Consider the following 20,118-nt stretch of genomic DNA (forward strand, 5'->3'; position numbering starts at 1 on the left):
GGAGCAACTAGGGGTTAAGTGTCTTGCTCAGGGACACATTGGTGTCTCACAGTGGATTCGAACCCGGGTCTCTCACACCAAAGGCATGTGTCTTATCCATTGCGCCACACCATCCCTAAAACTTAATATCAGGTTATTGCATAACACCAAAGGACATTTTTTTCTGTGACAAACTTTATTAAATTCCTACACTTTTAGAAATGTATGTATAGGAAACGTGATGGCCACTTAGTGAAATAGACACTTGCACAATTATGCCAGGAGTGTTCATTAAGATGTTTAAACATTATTTTATTTATTTATAAAAGTTAATATTTATGAAATAATGTTGTCTACCGTCACACCATAGGACGATTTTGAGATTTGGCTCAAAGTTGTAAAAAAATAAAAAATAACTCAGGTATTTAAACAACAAATTCATGTAAAACAAGAAAATGTTTAACCATTTATCACTGCATGAAAAGACTCAAATCCGGCAAAATACGGGCATGGTAAACTCCTGTGTAATTTGATGTTTGCCGGATGTATGTGGGAAAAAGCGGATCAGAGTAACATGGAACAGTATATTTCCAGATAAACCCGGAAACCTCACATATGCGGACATATACAGGAATCCGTGAAATTTCATGGACATAATACAGCTGAAACACTGCTGGGTGTGAGAGGACTGACAACTGTTAGGTGTGAAGACCTTTCATATGTTAATGACTGACACAGTGCTGGCTGTTCTCAGAGGGAGGGGTGGCCAGGGAAGACTTCAGGATTAAGAATTATCTCTGGACTACTAGGTTAGGCTACAGCAAACAAGCTTTTTGTACAGAAAAATAAATAAATTCTTAAGGCCCTGAAACACAAAATCGACGTCAAAGAACTAGCAATGACTGAAGCCGACTCTAGGGTTGGCTCACGTCGCCTGTGTCAGGGCCTTAAAACCACTGCATGAAAAAAAGTCTCTTAATCAAATATTTTTTTATAAACACAGGACAAAATAAACACCCTGTCTGAACATATACGTTCACAAAAACATCTGAATATTTAATGAAATAAACAAAGGAATTTAATTAGTGCTGTGAAAAAATTAATCGCATCCAAAATAAAAGTTTGTGTTTGCATAATACATGTGTGTGTTGTGTATAATTATTTTGTATGTATAAATACACACACATGCATGTATTTATTTAAGAAATATTTGCATGTATATACTGTATATACATTTATACATAATTTATATTATATATAAATATAAATAATTTATATATAAATAAATAAAAATCTTAAATATATACATGCATACGTGTGTATTTATATACAAAATAATTATACACAGTACACACACATATATTATGCAAACACAAACTTTTAATTTGGATGCGATTAATTTTTTTCCCAGCAATAAATTTAATGGAACAAATAAAGAAAAATGAACCAAACATTTCAGAATATCTCAAATTTTATTGTGAAGTTTTACAAATTGCAGACAACAACATTTGTCAGCTTTTTCACAATTGGCTTTTAGCTTGCTTAGTTGGGGACATTTAATTTAATATTCAACAATATTATTGATCTGCCTGCGACTGCGTTGACACTATTATATGAGATCTGAACTGAGCTGGACGATGATATCACGGTTTTCTCCAAAGTGGCTATATATATACACATTTAAATGTATTTATTTATTTATACAACAAAATGAATCACCACTGAACTGACTTAAGCTGGACTGTGAAGCTATTTTCTTCTGGAAACAAACTTTCTTGCATTATTTTCCTGTTATCTCTGTAAAGCTACTTTGAAACAATCTGTATAAATAAAGGTGACTTGATATTTATTAAAAAGGTAGAAGGAACCTGAGCTTTTCTACTCCACTGAATTGAAGACTGAGGTCACTACAGTTAAAATCTCTTGCTGAGTTAATCCACCTTTAAACTATTAATGTCTATGAACAAATATGTATTTTTATGTTTGTGTGCCTCAGCATTTCTGAGTGAACACCACTGGTTTACTCACTATTTTAAAGTGTACTGTCGATCACGTCATATGACGTAATGACGTGCAGCTGACGTTACCTGCAAAATCTATCCAAGATGGCTACCCTCTCGAGCGACGTGGTATCAAGAATGAAACAACTTGTAAGTAAACCAAAACACTTCAAAACTACTTTGCTTGTTGTAATATTGTAAGAATATAATATTACACGTGATATTTGACTGTTAGACGAGGCTATTTTTAAGTTGCAAGCGCGGTGCCGCGGGCGCGATTGCCGTCAGTCCGCCTGCTAGTGACAGATAATATCCTGTGTAACGTTAGCTACTGTTAATGTCGTGGCAGGGCAATAATGTTAACGTTAGTCAATAACTCTTTTCAGCAAGCGATAGTCCTTCTGTTTTTGAGTGTGTTGCTGCTGTTTGTGTTAAGCGCCCTGCTCTGGTAAGTTCAATGTGATGTTATTCCTACATGCACCCGAATGAGCTAGTGGCTAACGTTAGCAGTTACGTTAACTTTTACTCAAACAAAGTTAAGGTTATGGACATAATAGTTACCGAATGAACTATGCAAGTTTTTATTAAACCTTTACAAACGTCTTTTCATTATAGGTTTAAGTGGAAGGAGTGCAGTGAGCATCCCCCAAAATCAAGGTGACTCAAATGTTAATTTAGGCTGTAACTATTTTTCACCATTTCTTTTATTTGGAGCCTAATTCATTAGCATAAATCAAAAGTCTCTTAAAAATTAAATCTCTTGCTGTCTGTTTTTGTGTGCATGTGCAGACCTACATTGTCACCAGAGAGCAACTTTATCGGTAAGTTACATTCACTTGAAATTTTGTATCATTAATTTGTCATTAAAGAGGTTGATTGCATAATTTGACTGGTTTCATATTGATTGTTTTATCTGTGCAGGTGAAGGACTTCTTGGGGAAATGGCCGGCTCTTCGGATTGAATCACAGGTAAAACAGACTCACTTCTCTTTTCTGCCACTCTTAACACATATTTCTATGCCAAATTTTGAATATGTATCACATTCAAATGGAACAGCAAATGTGCCACTATTCACTGTGTGTAAGAACTATCACTTTGCATGTGACCATGTTGCTCAACAATGTATTTTAACGGAACATGTTGCATCACAAATGTGTTTTCTGTTGCAAATCGAGTTTTTATATAATTATTTTTGTTTGTTTTTGTAGCTTTGTGCTGAGTTCCAATGCATCACAAACGTCAACATACGGAACCAGTTCTCTGCTGTGCTTGACCAACATACACCTGCACTGGTGGCCTTGTATAGGCAGAAGGCGGCACGAACCGGTAAGATATCAGAGGCGCTGCGTGACATCTTAAAGGAGTACTTCACTTTAAAATGAAAATTCTGTCATCATATACTCACCCTCATGTTGTTTCAAACCTGTATGAATTTCTTTCTTCTGCTGAACAGAAAGGAAGATATTTAGAAGAATGTCAGTAACCAGGCAGTTTTTGGGTCCCATTGACTTCCATAGTAGTAAAAAAAATATACTATGGAAGTCAATGGGACCCAGAAACTGTCTGGTTACTGACATTCTTCTAAATATCTTCCTTTCTATTCAGCAGAAGAAAGAAATTCATACAGGTTTGAAACAACATGAGGGTGAGTATATGATGACAGAATTTTCATTTTAAAGTGAAGTACTCCTTTAAAGATTTATGAACTGATATGTTTTGTCTCTTATATTAAACGCTTTTTAATTTCAAACTTTACAGGAATCTGTAAGGCGCCTCCATAATTCAGAGAACAACCCACACAAATACGATCCACAAACCGCGTAAGACTGCGTATTGTATACTGTAAATGTTAGTTTAATCTACTACTATATGGATTTGAAATACCAAAACTGAATTTCATGAATGATGCCTGCAACTTTTTCCCCCAGAATAAATTCATCACATAACCTGGCTGTGACCACTCACCTCTTCAAAGAATTAAGGACAACTTTTACAGACGACCCTGAATGTGCAAAAGGTAATCTTGAAGATGTTGTAATCATTTTAATTTCCTCTGTTTTACTTAGTTTTATTGGCATTACATTTATTTATGATTTATTTAGCAGGTTGCAAGACATATTTTGAGACTTTGTGGAGGAAGTATTCTTTGGCTCAGCCTGAAAAGGCCCAGAAAAGAAACACTATGAGGAACATTGCAAAGAACCGTCAACGAAAGAGACGGGTAAGTTAAGAAACTGGTTAAGCAGTTTTTTTCATTTTTTTTTTTCAGAATGTAACTGTCCTCCTCTCTGTGTTTTAGTGGTTAAATTACTGTCATGTTTTGCAGTTGCTGGAGACCAGGTCCAGTGTTGTACAAACCAACACAGAAAGGGAACTGTGGAAGACTGCAACAATATAACTGATGTCTGATGAAGATGCTATTGTTGATGGAAGGCCAGTGTGGATGGTGAGGTCTCCACCTAACAGAACCACAGAGTTATCTGCTCTCTGCCAGGTACTACAAACCAGACTAGAGGCTGACCCACGCTACGTCACACCACCAGTGCATCATGGCAGTTTGAAAAATGAATATTTACATATATTTTATATACACTTTAATTTCTATATTTCTTATTTATTGATCTCGTTTTATATTGTATACTTTGTATATTTGTTCCTTTTTGATGTGCATGTTGCTTATCTCCATGTTTTGTATTTTATTCCTTTACACCTTTGTTCACATTTCTTTTTCCCCATTCATTTTAATGTATGTTTATAATGTTCTTTGGAATGTTCATGTTATATTTGTTTTTGTTCCTTTACATTTTCATCCCTTCAAATATTTTTGTTCCCCCATTCCTTTTTAATGCTTGTTTATAATGCTCTTTGGAATGTTTTATTTACCTTAATAAAAATGTCAGACTTTCTCATTGTTCTTTGTGTGTGTTTTTAAAATTATATTTGAATGTATTAAAATTGGGGTAAGGGGGGGGTTTAGTGTATACTGAGCAATATCTGCATAGCTGGCCTATAACCAATCAAATCACTGTGCGATAAGGCCTAGGGTGGGCTATGTTCTAAAAGTAACCAATCAAATCACTTTCCTGGGTTTTCAATGTGTCCTGTTCTCCAATAGTGGTCTGGGTAATGGGAGTGGTTTTAAAAGAAAAGGACCAATAGGGGGGAGGCCAAAAGGTGCACAAAGGTGTGAAAATGTTCTCTTGAAAAAACCTTTGATGGGATTACTTGCCATGGCAACAAATGGCTGTAGCACGGAAGTATACGTCCACAACATACATCCGATTTGGTATCATTTCGGATGTATACGGATATATACAGACCCATGGAATTTGAGCTATCCGGCCAGTATACTCCTGGATTCTTCCGAATTTCAGCAGTGTATACAGGAGTATACTGGTCCGGATACACCTCTTTTCATGCAGTGTATAGTATTCTAAATGATGAAAATGTGAAATAAATTATTTTTTATCTTCTGTGACGGTGAAAAAGCCACGTCACGTCAACTACCCAGATATGTATAATGTGGTAACAATAATGTTTCATAGTTTGGAGCGGCTCGATCGCTTCAGTAAATGTTCTCTGCACACGCTATGAGTTTGAGTCACTCAGTTTGAGTTTACGTTTGAAAAGCAAAATATATATATATACATACACACACTCACCTAATGGATTATTAGGAACACCTGTTCAATTTCTCATTAATGCAATTATCTAATCAATTATCTAATCAAACATGGCAGTTGCTTCAATGCATTTAGGGGTGTGGTCCTGGTCAAGACAATCTCCTGAACTCCAAACTGAATGTCAGAATGGGAAAGAAAGGTGATTTAAGCAATTTTGAGCGTGGCATGGTTGTTGGTGCCAGACGGGCCAGTCTGAGTATTTCACAATCTGCTCAGTTACTGGGATTTTCACGCACAACCATTTCTAGGGTTTACAAAAGAATGGTGTGAAAAGGGAAAAACATCCAGTATGCGGCAGTCCTGTGGGCGAAAATGAGAGGTCAGAGGAGAATGGGCCGACTGATTCAAGCTGATAGAAGAGCAACTTTGACTGAAATAACCACTCGTTACAACCGAGGTATGCAGCAAAGCATTTGTGAAGCCACAACACGCACAACCTTTAGGCGGATGGGCTACAACAGCAGAAGACCCCACCGGGTACCACTCATCTCCACTACAAATAGGAAAAAGAGGCTACAATTTGCACGAGCTCACCAAAATTGGACAGTTGAAGACTGGAAAAATGTTGCCTGGTCTGATGAGTCTCGATTTCTGTTGAGACATTCAGATGGTAGAGTCAGAATTTGGCGTAAACAGAATGAGAACATGGATCCATCATGCCTTGTTACCACTGTGATGGCTGGTGGTGGTGGTGTAATGGTGTGGGGGATGTTTTCTTGGCACACTTTAGGCCCCTTAGTGCCAATTGGGCATTGTTTAAATGCCACGGCCTACCTGAGCATTGTTTCTGACCATGCCCATCCCTTTATGATCACCATGTACCCATCCTCTGATGGCTACTTCCAGCAGGATAATGCACCATGTCACAAAGCTCGAATCATTTCAAATTGGTTTCTTGAACATGACAATGAGTTCACTGTACTAAAATGGCCCCCACAGTCACCAGATCTCAACCCAATAGAGCATCTTTGGGATGTGGTGGAACGGGAGCTTCGTGCTCTGGATGTGCATCCCACAAATCTCCATCAACTGCAAGATGCTATCCTATCAATATGGGCCAACATTTCTAAAGAATGCTTTCAGCACCTTGTTGAATCAATGCCACGTAGAATTAAGGCAGTTCTGAAGGCGAAAGGGGGTCAAACACAGTATTAGTATGGTGTTCCTAATAATCCTTTAGGTGAGTGTATATATATATATATATATATATATATATATATATATATATATATATATATATTATTTATTTTATTTATTTTTTAAATCGCAAATTTAACCAGAAAAATCTCAAATGTAATTCCTAATAATCCTTTAGGTGAGTGTATATATATATATTTGAGAATACATTTGAGATTTTTCTGGTTAAATTTGCGATTTAAAAAATAAATAAAATAAATTATATATATATATATATATATATATATATATATATATATATATTATTTATTTTATTATATATTATATATATATATATTATTTATTTTATTTATTTTTTAAATCGCAAATTTAACCAGAAAAATCTCAAATGTATTCTCAAAATCATGCAGCCCTATAGTTTCTCTTGATATCAGCATGGTCACAGTTGTTTTTTTGTTTTGTTTTTACAGGGACCAGATGCCACTGATGAGTCCTGCTGACTTCAACATTCCCATGAGTCTATGTACATGTACATGAAAAATAAAAAAATATAACACATCTTGGAAATGACAGGTATGTACTATGTTTCATATATATGGCACAAAGGTGTGTGAAAACCGAACACGAGTTTTCACTTCAAGTCTCTGTCTTTAGATCAGTGTGTTCAATAATGTGCTTTTTTTGTCCTTTTTTGTGTATCTTTGGATTATGTTGTGTTGTAAATAAATCCAAACAATCAAAAAGCCATTCTTTTTTAAATCTCTCCTCATTCTTTGTGCAAGGTTCCTCATAATGATAGGGCCTGATAGCACCTGATAGGGCCATTATGGGAGGGTCTTTGTCTTTCTCAGGTGTGAAACACATCAATATTCAAGATGATTCATGCCTCCTAAAGCTTTCTTACACAAAACATGTCTTACAAATTTTAAAATAATATATTGTTTTATCTAAATGAGTACACAGGATGACTTCCACATAGTTTTGAAGCAAATACTCTAGGCTACGTGATACAATTTTCAAAAGTCTTGTGAAGAAATAATCAGTATGGGTTTCATGACCTTATTTCAGTGACAATTATTTGTATTTTTTTTCACAAACCATGCATAAATGTCATTATCTCAAAACTACAAACTTTTACATACATGACATATTATTTTAGCAGAGTTTGTGCTGAATACAGTGTAATCAGACTTTAGCCATGAAAATGTCACAAGTAACAGAAATAAGCACAAATGTCAGAGCATGTCAGAAAACCTCCAGGGCCCAGAAAACACCTCAGAGACCCCAGAGGGTTAATATCACCTGGAGCAAACTCCAGGCACCCGTAAGATATAGAAAGGGTTTGAAGATCTCCTACTCTCCTCAGAGAAGTAATGGCTAATAAAAAAGCTACCTCGAGGGAAAGGTTCTTGACCTCAGCCGACTCCCGAGGTTCGAAGGGGGCCTCAACGGGTCGGGTACCCCGACGGGTACCCGCATAAAAGTGGCTAAAACGGGTGGATTGTGACATTCCTAAAATTCACAGGCGGGGATGGGGGCAGATAATGAACTCCTTGCGGGCGGGTAGCGGATGAAAAATATGTGCAATATTTGTATGTCTAAATTACCATTACACATTCACAAATATGTGTTTTAGTCAGGCCATCCTTAAAAATATTCTTGTTTACTGTAACCCGACCGACCCTGTCAATTTAGGACCGACCCAATAAAAAAAAAAAATCCGCTTTTAGTCCGACCGATTTGCCGGTTGCTAAACTTGCGTTAAGACCGACCGATTTTATTTTATTTTTTACTCTTCAAACAACTAATACAAATGCAATAAAATTATATTAATTATATTTTAGTAAGTATATAAATTGCCCATATATAGGCCTACATACAAACGTAGGCTACGCTCTTTCTTTTAAATAAAATCTATGATTATAAGGGCTGTAGGCTATATGCGAAATGAAACCGAAATCGCCACACTCAGGGCCACAAACCTATAATTAAAACTTTCACAGAGATCTCAAACAGGCATTTAAAACACCAAATATTAAGAATTGGCATATCAAGCAAAATAATATTCTATGATTGATCGAAAATCGTATCTCTCCCCCCACATGCTCACCGGCAACGCTCCGACATTAAATTTCTCTGTACTGTAGGCTAATAGGCCTATGTGTTGTAACCCAGTCATTAAAAAACGATTTAGTTTCATATTCATGTTTAAATAAAATAATATATTTTTTAAATTTCATGTTGATTATATGAAAAGTGAAAAGCATGAATAAGATAAGATGATCCCGAATATCGGGAGACAAATTGAGTGTGCAGACATGATTTTGACCACTTCATTAAGTTTGTTTTTGTAGAAAATCTTTCTTTAAAGTGAATTTCGTTTTGTATTAATTGTATCTTAATTTTGATCAATGTTTCATCAACCAATTTCCTGGATTTAATAAATATGAGGTAAATATAGCAGGCAATATAATCAGGACACGGAGGCGCCGGCGCGTAAACTGCTCGTCTCTTAAATGAACCGAAACTCAGCGTGTAAGGTACTTGCCTCACAGACCTGAGAAATAGAAAGCATGAAATGTGTAGGCTACTTTTAAACAAAACAATTCAAAACAAAAGAAAACAGACTGCTCTCTGCTTATGTAGGCTAATCCGTATGAAATGTGAATTTCTCTCTGGTGCGTTCACTACTGCGAAGATCGCGAGTCAACATCGTCAACTTCATCTTTGACACAGAAAACGCTTGTTTATTAATAAACAATTGAAATTTCTCCTTGATATATTTGACATATTAATAATCATTACTTTTCCCAGTTCTTTGTGACAGCTTTTAGGTGCGTTATTGGCAGCGCACCCTTAGGCTACATGTTACATGAACGCGTCACCAACGCTCAATAGATTTTAGCTTGTGTGTGATTTATCACGGGTACGGGTCGGGTAACGGGTCAAATATTAACGGGCCTGGGCGGGTGCGGATTTAATTTTGATATTATCACGGGTAGGGTTGGGAATCGAAAGAAATTTTCCGGTTCCGGTTCCGATTCCGCCAAACGATTCCGGTTCCGGTTCCGATTCAATAAAAAAATATTAAAACAACTAATAAAAAATAGTAGTAAGGGAAAAATCCACAATCCTTTTTGTGTTTATTTCTTATACTTGTCAAATGAGTTTAACAGACTGGTAATGTCAACAAATTCAACATATTAAGCAATTTTTGCAAAAAAAGATTCGTTTTTCTGAAGGAAAATAAAAATTTCTGCATTCTCTAGAATAATTTGGGAACTCTCCTGTAGCTTATTGTATAATCTCCAGCAGTGGAGAATACCCTCTCAGAAGGGGTAGAATATGCTTGAACACCCATGTAAGATGTGTGTAGAACAGATTATTTTTTAAATCGTTTTGAATGATTGATTCATAAAGACTTTACTTGTTTCATTACTGAATAAATCAGCGCTCTAGCAGTTAATAAACAGAACTGCATGCGTCTTGCGGAGGAACATTGTTGCCGGAGCTACTTCTCTCTATTTATGTCTATGACGAGTGACGCAGGCACTGTGCTACTCCGCAGCGGCTGCGATCCGCCAGTCTAAAGTATAGTCCAAATATAAACGCTTATTACAGGCTTAACATAGTAATTCAGGATAAGTTCATGATGCACTCGCTCATTGTATATATTTTGTAAATTCTGAACACAAAAAAGTTACGGACTGCGTCTTTATGAATGTTTTGAAGCATCAGATGTAATCGATACACTCGTTATTTGAAGGCAGCGACTTTCAAAAGGTGATTTACTCTATTTTGGTTGCTACCGTAGACATCAGTGTTTATACTCGAATTATAAACTTTTATCTCAGTACTTCTGTGATCATTTGAATATTTGTAACAGAAATATCGATAGCCTACTGTGATTGTAAAGCTGTTTCATATTGACAACTGCTCTCTCTGGGTCAGCAACAGCGCAAACATATTTGAATGTTCAGGGGTGAGGTTTTTGTAATTTAGGAATAAGATCGCGTGGGTGTTTGAATCGAGATATTTTAAAGATTAATCATGCAGCTCTACTGTCTTTAATACTCCCTCTCTCTGCGTTGATCTGCGTTGATATCTGACGCAAAACGTATTTGAGTAGCGCGAGGGTTTTTCAGTGCATTCATTACTATTTTAATATGAGGTGAGACGTCGCTATTAAAGTATAAGCTCCCAGCACTTCGCCCACACAGCACACCAGAACCGTTTTCGGAACCGAAACTTAGGAATTTCGCACGGTTCCGGTATTTTTTCAAAAACACTAAGCCTTCTCGGTTCCCAACCCTAATCACGGGTGACGGGTCGGATCTGGTGCTGAACTTTGCGGGTACGGGCGGGGGCGGGTCTCCAAAAATGGACCCGTGCAGGACTCTGCAACCAGCCCTTCGCTGTCACTGCCAGGTCCCATGTGGGAACTCTGGTCCGAGTTGCAGGTCTCATTCTCCAAGCCCCACGGAGGAAACATACAATCAGCTGATGTCTTCCCCAAAGGGCCATCACCCAGAGGAGTGTGGAAAGCCGTAATGGCAGCCACGTACACCTTGAGTGTGGACGGGGTAAGACCAGCAGAGAAGCGATGCTGGAGAAACCCACCGGGCACTTAACTGGGTCCACCTCACGCTCTCTACACCAAATGGTGAAACATTCCATTTTAGGTTGTACAATTTCCTTGTGGAGGGCGCTCTAGAGCTGAGTATGGTCTCGACTACTCCTGCTGACAGGCCAGCCTCTAGGTACTGTGCCCCCTCAGGGGCCAGGCTCACAGTTTCTATAACTCTAGCCGAGGGTGAAATATTGGACTGATGGAGATATCTTATGGAGGGCCTATAGGAGTGATACAGTATGTCTGAGAACCATATTCGGGCCGGCCACAATGAGGCTACTAACAGTAGACAGACCCCTTCGCGACGGGCCCTCTCCAGAACTCCTGCCTTCAGCGTAAAGGTTATGAGGCCCATCTATCACTGTTTTTCATGTTCGTAGAGTTAGTTTCTAGAGTAAATATATAGGCTATAATCTGTGTTTACACAGCCTTTTAAAAAATGCCGGGTGCTGGTGTTTCGCGTGCGTTCGGCAAATCAGCGTACACTTACGTCACGGATGGTTCCTAAAAACTATCCGTGACGTCTATCCGATCCGTGACGGTCTAAACCAGCCCCTAGTGCTGGTTTAGACCCTACTCTGAAGTAGGAACTAAATTAGTTCCTCCAAAAGAGTTCCTAGAACTAAAATAGTTTTAAATAGTAAATAGTAAATAGTAAATAGTTTCTAGTTCCTTTGGTGCGAAAGCGCTAAAATCCAGGTACTTTCGCCAATAGTTCTAGGAACTATGAAAAGGTTCCTCTGGTGCAAAAGCCCCTCATATTAGCCCAGTTCTGTCAAGACTGCATTGGCTCCTTCTTAAACATTGCATACATTTTTAAATCTTGCTAATTACTTACAAAGCTCTAAATGGTTTAGCTCCTCAGTACTTGAGCAAGCTCTTCACGCATCTTCATCTATTGCGATCTCAAAATTCTGTCCAGTTGATAAAACCTAGAATGTCAAAATCAACTGCAGGCAGTAGATACTTTTCCTATTTAGCACCCAAACTCTAGAATAGTCTTCCTAGCCTTGTTCGGAAAGCAGACACACTCTGTCATTTTAAATATAGACTAAAAACACATGTCTTAAAACTGGCATAAACATCATCAATTTAAATTATTCAAATCAGTTAAATAATTGTTAGGCTGCATAAATTAGGTAAACCGGAACCACTTCCTATAACATCCGGTGTACTTGTTACATCGTAAGAACAAATGGCATCTACACTAATATTAGTCTGTCTGTCTCATCTTTATCCTGAGGTTACTGTAGTCATTTGGATCCGGTCCATATCCAGACCACCTAGACATGACCAAAATGCAATCCTGAATGTCAGCATTAGACTGTGTCTAATAGACAATTCCCTGTGAAGGCCACGTCGACATGACAGCCATCAGCACAGATGGCTCCATACCGGCGTGATGAATCAGATCTTTAAAGGGGTTATATAATGGTACATGCACTTTTACAAGTTGATTGTACTGAAATGTGTGTTGGCAGTGCCTGTACACAACCATAATAAAATGATAAAAATCCATCCAGTGTTTTTTTTTTTTTTATCTCTTTATATGTTATCCCCTGTCTCAAATCAAGCCGTTCGATCTTGTGACGTCACAAGATCGGACGCCCCTCCCACGACTGTTGATTGACAGCAGCGTTTCAACACAGAAGCTCGTGAGCGAGCTGTCATCATAGTCCGCTGTTGTTGATACGCTGGAGCAGAATGGCGTCTAATCGATTGTGGTGTTCTGTTCTTGGGTGCAATAAGGAACACAGCAGTCATTTTGATGTTCCTAAATCCAAACTGCTGAAAACGCAGTGGCTGCATTTTGTTTTCGAAGGGAATATTCCCCACGATCAACGTCAATGCTTTCATGTTTGCGCGAATCATTTCACACACCAGACTGCTTTACAAACGAGGGTCAGTATAAAGCTAGTTTTGCTAAGAAGCTGCTCCTGAAAAAAGGATCGGTACCAACTATTCGTGTTCCTGCTGCTCCTCCAGAAGAACTGAAGTGAGTGTAACGTTTTATTAACCTTTATATTAATCTTTATATTAATCTTTGCAAATCGCTTGCACGCTTCACGATGAATGCGGCTATTTTTACACTCGGTACATTACGGCATGTTTTCTATGTACGACGTTCTCAATATAATTCATAATCCCACGTTTATAATGAACAACGCGTTATGGTTATTGTGTTATTATTACAAACGGTGTACGCACAGAACAGAGGGGCGGGGTGAGCAAAGCTCATTATCATTTAAAGACACATGCACTTAAACGGCGTGCTGAAAACAGAGCTGTTTTTGACCAGGTAAAATTAGTGTTTTCTTACAATACTAATGAGAATTTTTAATTAAAGTATATTACAAACTTTTAATTTAGACCCTAAAGAATCATATTAGCTTGTACAAAAATGGCATTATATGACCCCTTTAAGCAAAAGGAACTGGATGAATAATGCTACCAATCCCGATCTGAATTCTGACTTGTGATGCAGCGTAAATTATAATGACACTGTGTTCGTTCGTTGGCCAGAGGAGAACTGAGGACTGAGAACTGAGAACTGAGAACTGAAAAGGGATTACAAAAGGTGTTGGGGAAATTACATTTACATTTTACATTTATTCATTTAGCAGACGCTTTTATCCAAAGCGACTTACAAATAAGAACAATAGAAGCAGTTAAACTAACAATAGGACAACAATATGCAAGTGCTATGACCCTTCCCAGTTTAATCTAACGCAGTACGTGTACTTTTTATTTTATTTTATTTTTTATTTTTTATAAAGATAATAGATATAGAATAGAAGATAAAGTGTTAGTATTACTGGATCAAGTGTTGCTGAAAAAGATGCGTCTTCAGCCATTTCTTGAAAATGGCCAAGGACTCAGCATTTTGTGCCTCTTTGAGATGGCACGACAAGACAGCGTTTACTTGCAGAGCGCAAGTTTCTGGATGGCACGTAAGTCTGAAGTAATGAGTTTAGGTAGGAGGGAGCAGAGCCAGTGGTTGTTCTGTAGGCAAAAGTCAGTGTCTTGAATTTGATGCAAGCGGCAACTGGCAACCGGTGCAATTTTGTGAGTAGAGGAGTGACGTGTGCTCTCTTCGGCTCGTTAAAGACCACTCTAGCTGCAGCATTTTGGATCAGTTGCAGAGGTTTGACAGTGCAAGCTGGAAGACATGCTAGGAGAGCATTGCAATAATCCAGTCTGGATAGAACAAGTTCTTGGACACGGAGTTGTGTAGCATGCTCTGATAGGAAGGGCCTGATCCTCCTAATGTTGTATAAGGCAAATCTGCAGGGCCGAGCAGTTCTAGCAATGTGGTCTGTAAAGTTCAATTGATCATCAATCACAACTCCGAGGTTCCTGGCTGACCTTTATGGAGTTATGTGACCTTGATTGAGTTATGAAATGGTAATGGCATTTATAGATTGCCTTTGGATCAGAGCCGTTTAAAAAACGAGTTGTGACACTCCCATTGACTTCCATAGGAATTGAGGAATGCAGAAGTCAAGCGTGTCGTGGGGCAACCAACAGTTCCAAACACAAACACTGAATAGCTCCAGTGTTGAGCCCCATTCATTTCAGAGTTTCTCAAGCACACTCGCTGGTGAGTTCTGTCAGGACCACTATCGTCATAGATGATTGACAATTAGCATACAATTTGGATTGGCGGTATGGTTCCGTTCTGGGCGAGAACTCCCTGCGCATCCATGCAGCCTAGCATGGATAAGAGCAGGGAGAGCAGCAATAACCCCCCTTGGGGTAAACAGAACAGAACCAACATGAATGTATTGCAGATATCATTAATTCAAGATTTTAAAGTACGACATAATTCGAGAATTTATTCTGATTCGAAGGGAATCAGAATGCCAAATCCTGACTGAAGAGAGGAGGAGCTGGGGATGGAGGAGGGTAATTCGCTCCTGAGAAACACGATAGTTGCTGATAATACTGAAGCAGCTTATATATGTATACGGTGATAGGCGTTGTATTCCTATAGGTAGATGTGGATCAGCTGATAGTCAGCTGATGCGAGCTTGACTAACGTGACCTGCCAGAACTAACGCTACGCTTGATTTAATGACATTACTGCATTTTTTTTATATTTTAACGCATTAATTGACCCCTCAGGAATCTAGCCAGTAGTGGTATTTTATGTAGTGTGTTTTAGTTCATGTTTATTGTTAAATAATAGATAGTTAGACTGTTATTGTAGTTAGATAACATGAGCAATACTTCAATAGCTACCATGAACAGATGCTAGTTGTCATAGACCCTAAATAATAAAGATATTTGTTAAATGTTCAAATGCAAAACCGAAAAAAAGTAAGCAAATATGAAATAAATAAGTAGGATAAATAAGTAGCAATTAGGGCTGTGCGATTAATTGAATAAAATCACGATTTGAGCATGTGCGATTTTCTAAACCGCTTAATAGCACGATTCTAAATCGATAATACAGACATTTGCGAGCTACACACCACACGAAAAAGTGTTAAATAACAAAATAAAGAAATCACCAACGCCGTCATGTAGCATTTTTGCAAAGATATGGTACCCACAAATACCATCAATAAAGCCGGCTTCCAAAAAATTATAGACACTTGATAAGAGATACTAACTGCCATTGCGAAGTTATTTTTCAAGAGTTCCCATACCTGAAATGTATTCCAAATGCAAGGCCAGTGTTGAATCAGAGTTAAAACGAAGTGAAATAATACGGAACTACTTCGGCGCCTTACTTAAGTTTAACGGTGCACTTTATTAATGATGGTTTCGAAATGAAAAGCCGATGCTTGCAAACGGCATGCTTCCCAGATGACCACACTGGATAAAATGCTCTGGCTTCCTGGGGACTTTGTGAGGAGCAGCAAGTGTCAATCAACACAGTCAACGGATCAAACATTGTGAAGGCTGCTGCTCTAAACAAATGGACAAGATTGCAATGCTTTTGACATAGACTGCATCTTGCAATTGGTAAGTATCATTACATTTACAGTTTCCTTGATATGAAATATAATATGAAAATATAATTGATTAATGGCAATATTAATATTCATCTGATTATTTATCCTGCTTGTTTTTGTTAGAGAAAAATGTTATGCACATAAAAATAATAATTTTAGAAATCTTTAGTCATTGTAAGAAAAAAAAAATTGCAATTAGGTTATTGGAATAGGATCCATGATGTATTTATTTTGTAATTATGTAATGTATGTAATTATTTTATTTAAATGCATTTTGTTTTATTTCTTTATTCTAGAAAATACAGTTAAGGATGACTCTCGCATTTCCCGAGCCACAGGTTTGTGCAAAAAGTTGGTTGGGCATTTTTCTCATAGTTGGAAGAAAAAGTAGCCCAGGAAGAACTTCAGCTTCCAAAGCATGCACTTCATAAAAGAGTGCCCAACAAAGTGGGGCTCAAGGCAAAAGGTCATAGAACGGGTTTTGGAACAACAAAGGCTCTGTCTCCGATCTTTTCAGCTGATCGCAAAACAAGACACCTGGTGCCACAATGGCCTCGAATCTATGAGCAAAAGCATTGAAACCACTACAGGAGTTCACAGACTCCTCTGGCGAGGACTATTGTCAGCATGTCATATCTGAAACCAGTTCTTCATCTGTTCAACAAAGAAAAAATCCAAAATTCTTGAGTACATTAATAAAAATGATGATGATAAAGATAACCAAGAACTGCTGGATATGGCGTCATTCCTAAATCCAAGATTCAAGACAAATTACATCGCTGTAGACAAACTTCCAAACATCAAGGCCAAGGTGAGGTCTGATATAAAAGATTTAACTTTGGGTGAAAGTCTTTGGGAAGATTTTCAGCCATGCCAGCATCTCTGCGACTTGAAGAAGCCATTGTCTCCAAGATGAACAACTACCTGCTTACTCCCTCTATCAACAGCGAGGAAGATCCTCTGCTATGGTAGAAACTACATCAAATTAACTTCCCAAGATTGAGCAGGCTTGCACAAAAATATCTGTGTATTCCAGCTACAAGCTCACCATCGGAGAGGGTGTTTATCACAGGAGGGAATGTGGTAACATGCCAACGTTCATGCTTAAAACCAGAAATGGTGGACATGCTGGTTTTCTTAGCAAAAAAACTTTAAACATTGAATGCAGCTAGTTTCTGCCACTGTTCTAATTTTAGTTATTTGAGAGACTTTAGTCTGGGTTGTTTTTTATTGTTTTGATGGTTTGATTACCCACATTAATATTTGTTTTGCCATAGGTCTGTTCTACAGACATTTTGTTACACCTTTACTTATTGATTATTTTGCTTTGTCTTTTCTAGAGACATGTTACAGCTTTTTGATAAAACTCTAATTGGTTTCCTTTGGAAATATGTTTAAAATTCACACAGAATGCATTTATGAAAGTAAAGCGTGTGTCAAAATCATGATTAAAATCTAAATCACAAAATTGACTAAATAAATCGTGATAGGTTTTTTTTTTTTGTCCATATTGCACAGCCCTTGAGCAAGTAGACTAGACCTACAGCCCTGTATATACACATGTATATTTATTAAAGAGCTATACATACATCTAGTGGTTAAACCATGGCATTACATATGAATTGGGGTTTTGCAATTAATCTTAATTGATTTTTCGATTTCGATTTTGGCTTCCGACTAAACTCGTTAAATCATCTAAATCGACAACATAGTTACACCCTATACCGACTAAGCTATTGAAAGAGATGCTTCCAGAGGTCATTGATCCTCTTCTTAATATCATTAATTCATCTTTGTCATTAGGATACGTACCAAAAACTTTTAAACTTTAACCACTTGTTTAAAAAAAATGCAACTTGATCCTATAGAATTAGTCAATTACAGGACGATCTCGAATCTACCTTTTCTGTCAAAGATACTAGAAAAGGCAGTATCCTCACAACTATGTTCCTTTTTAGAAAGAAATTATATCTGTGAGGATTTTCAGTCAGGATTTAGACCGTACCATAATACTGAGACAGCTCTCATTAGAGTTACAAATGATTTGCTCTTATCATCCGATCGTGGTTGTATCTCTCTATTAATGTTATTCGATCTTAGTGCTGCATTTGATACTATTCACCACAACATTCTTTTAAATAGACTCAAAAATAATGTTGGCATTAGTGGAAATGCATTAGCATGGTTTAAATCATACTGTAGCAGTAAATGATGAGATGTCTTATCAAAAGTTCAGTATGTGTACCACAAGGCTCAGTACTAGGACCGTTGATGTTCACTCTGTACATGCTACCCTTAGGAGATATCATTAAGAAGTATGGCATTAGTTTTCCCTGTTATGCTGATGATACTCAGCTCTATATTTCTTCACACCCTGACAAAACTTACCAATTCACAAAATTAACGGAATGCATAGCTGATATAAAAAACTGGATGGCTAGTAATTTCCTACTACTTAATTCTGAAAAAAAAAAACCCCAGATATTCTAATTATTGGACAAAAAATTTCCTCATGTAATAACCTAGAATATTGTCTAACACTTGATGGTTGCTCTGTCAAGTCTTCTTCGTCGGTTAGGAACCTGAGTGTGCTCTTTGATACCAATCTTTAATTTGAAAGTCACGTGTCTAGTATCTGTAAAACCGCATTTTTCTATCTTAAAAATCTATCTGAATTACGTCATATGCTCTCAATGAAAAATGCGGAATGGTTAGTTCATGCGTTCATGACATTTCAAGACGCGTTCAAGGCTAGATTATTGTAATGCTATTATGGGTGGTTGCCCTGCACGCTAAATAAATAAACTACAGCTGGTCCAAAATGCAGCAGCTAGAGTTCTTACCAGAACCAGGAAGTATGACCATAGTAGCCTGGTTCTGTCAACACTGCATTGGCTCCCTATTAAACATCGTATAGATTTTAAAATATTGCAGATTACTTACAAAGCACTAAATTCACGTCTATTGCGATCTCAAAATTCCGGCCAGTTGATAATACCTAGAATATCAAAATCGACTGCTGGCGGTAGATCCTTTTCCTATTTAGCCACAAAACTTTCGAACAGTCTTCCGAACATTGTCCGGGAAGCAGACACACTCTTTCAGTTCAAATCTAGACTAAAAACACATATCTTTGGCCTAGTATACACAACACATTATGGACTTCTATAATTCAATGTTAGGCTGCATAGTTTGGTCAGCCGGAACCGGGAACACTTCCCATAAATCCTGATGTACTTGTTATATCATAAGAAGGATGGCGTCTACGCTAATATTAGTCTCTCTGTTTATCCAGAGGTTTACCACAGTCCACCGGATTCAAGCTGTATCCAAATCTGATAAAGAACCTGCGCCTGGACACGACGACAACGCAGTCCTGAAGTGTCAACTAGGCTCTCCCTGTGAAGGCCTCCTTCCCTTCCCTTCCCTTCCCTTCACCACGTGGCTATGCGGATGTGATAAATAATTCTGTATTATACATTTTTAAGGCCAGAGAAGTAGTTTGTTGAGGGTTGATTTGTAAAGGACTACATGCCTGTGCACATATATATTCAAACGCACATACCTATGGACTGAACACATGATGCGCATGTGTGCGACGTCGGTGTTTGCGCAGAGATAACTGATAATCATTTGCACCTTGGAACCTATTTCCGGGAGTGCGTTCTCGAGCCACCAGGTACTGTTTTGTGCGGCTGGGCGGCCGAGCGCGTTGAGGGTTTTCTGT

General features: G+C 37.8%; 1 protein-coding gene and 2 long non-coding RNA genes across 3 annotated transcripts in view; 2 read left to right on the forward strand and 1 right to left on the reverse strand.

Annotated features, from left to right (window-relative positions):
- Positions 1-20,118, reverse strand: part of acvr1c (activin A receptor type 1C) — a 122,724-nt gene that overhangs the window by 83,632 nt on the left and 18,974 nt on the right. The window lies entirely within an intron of this gene.
- On the forward strand, positions 1,915-3,955 carry LOC309503512. The gene is made up of 7 exons (XR_014207677.1): positions 1,915-2,129; positions 2,595-2,636; positions 2,769-2,800; positions 2,901-2,948; positions 3,189-3,306; positions 3,739-3,800; positions 3,909-3,955. It is a non-coding gene; the product is annotated as an uncharacterized lncRNA (long non-coding RNA).
- LOC309503519 lies at positions 4,064-4,886 on the forward strand. The gene is made up of 2 exons (XR_014207684.1): positions 4,064-4,201; positions 4,307-4,886. It is a non-coding gene; the product is annotated as an uncharacterized lncRNA (long non-coding RNA).

Source organism: Leuciscus leuciscus, assembly GCF_965113295.1.
Source record: "Leuciscus leuciscus genome assembly, chromosome: 7".
Classification (NCBI taxonomy): domain Eukaryota; kingdom Metazoa; phylum Chordata; class Actinopteri; order Cypriniformes; family Leuciscidae; genus Leuciscus; species Leuciscus leuciscus.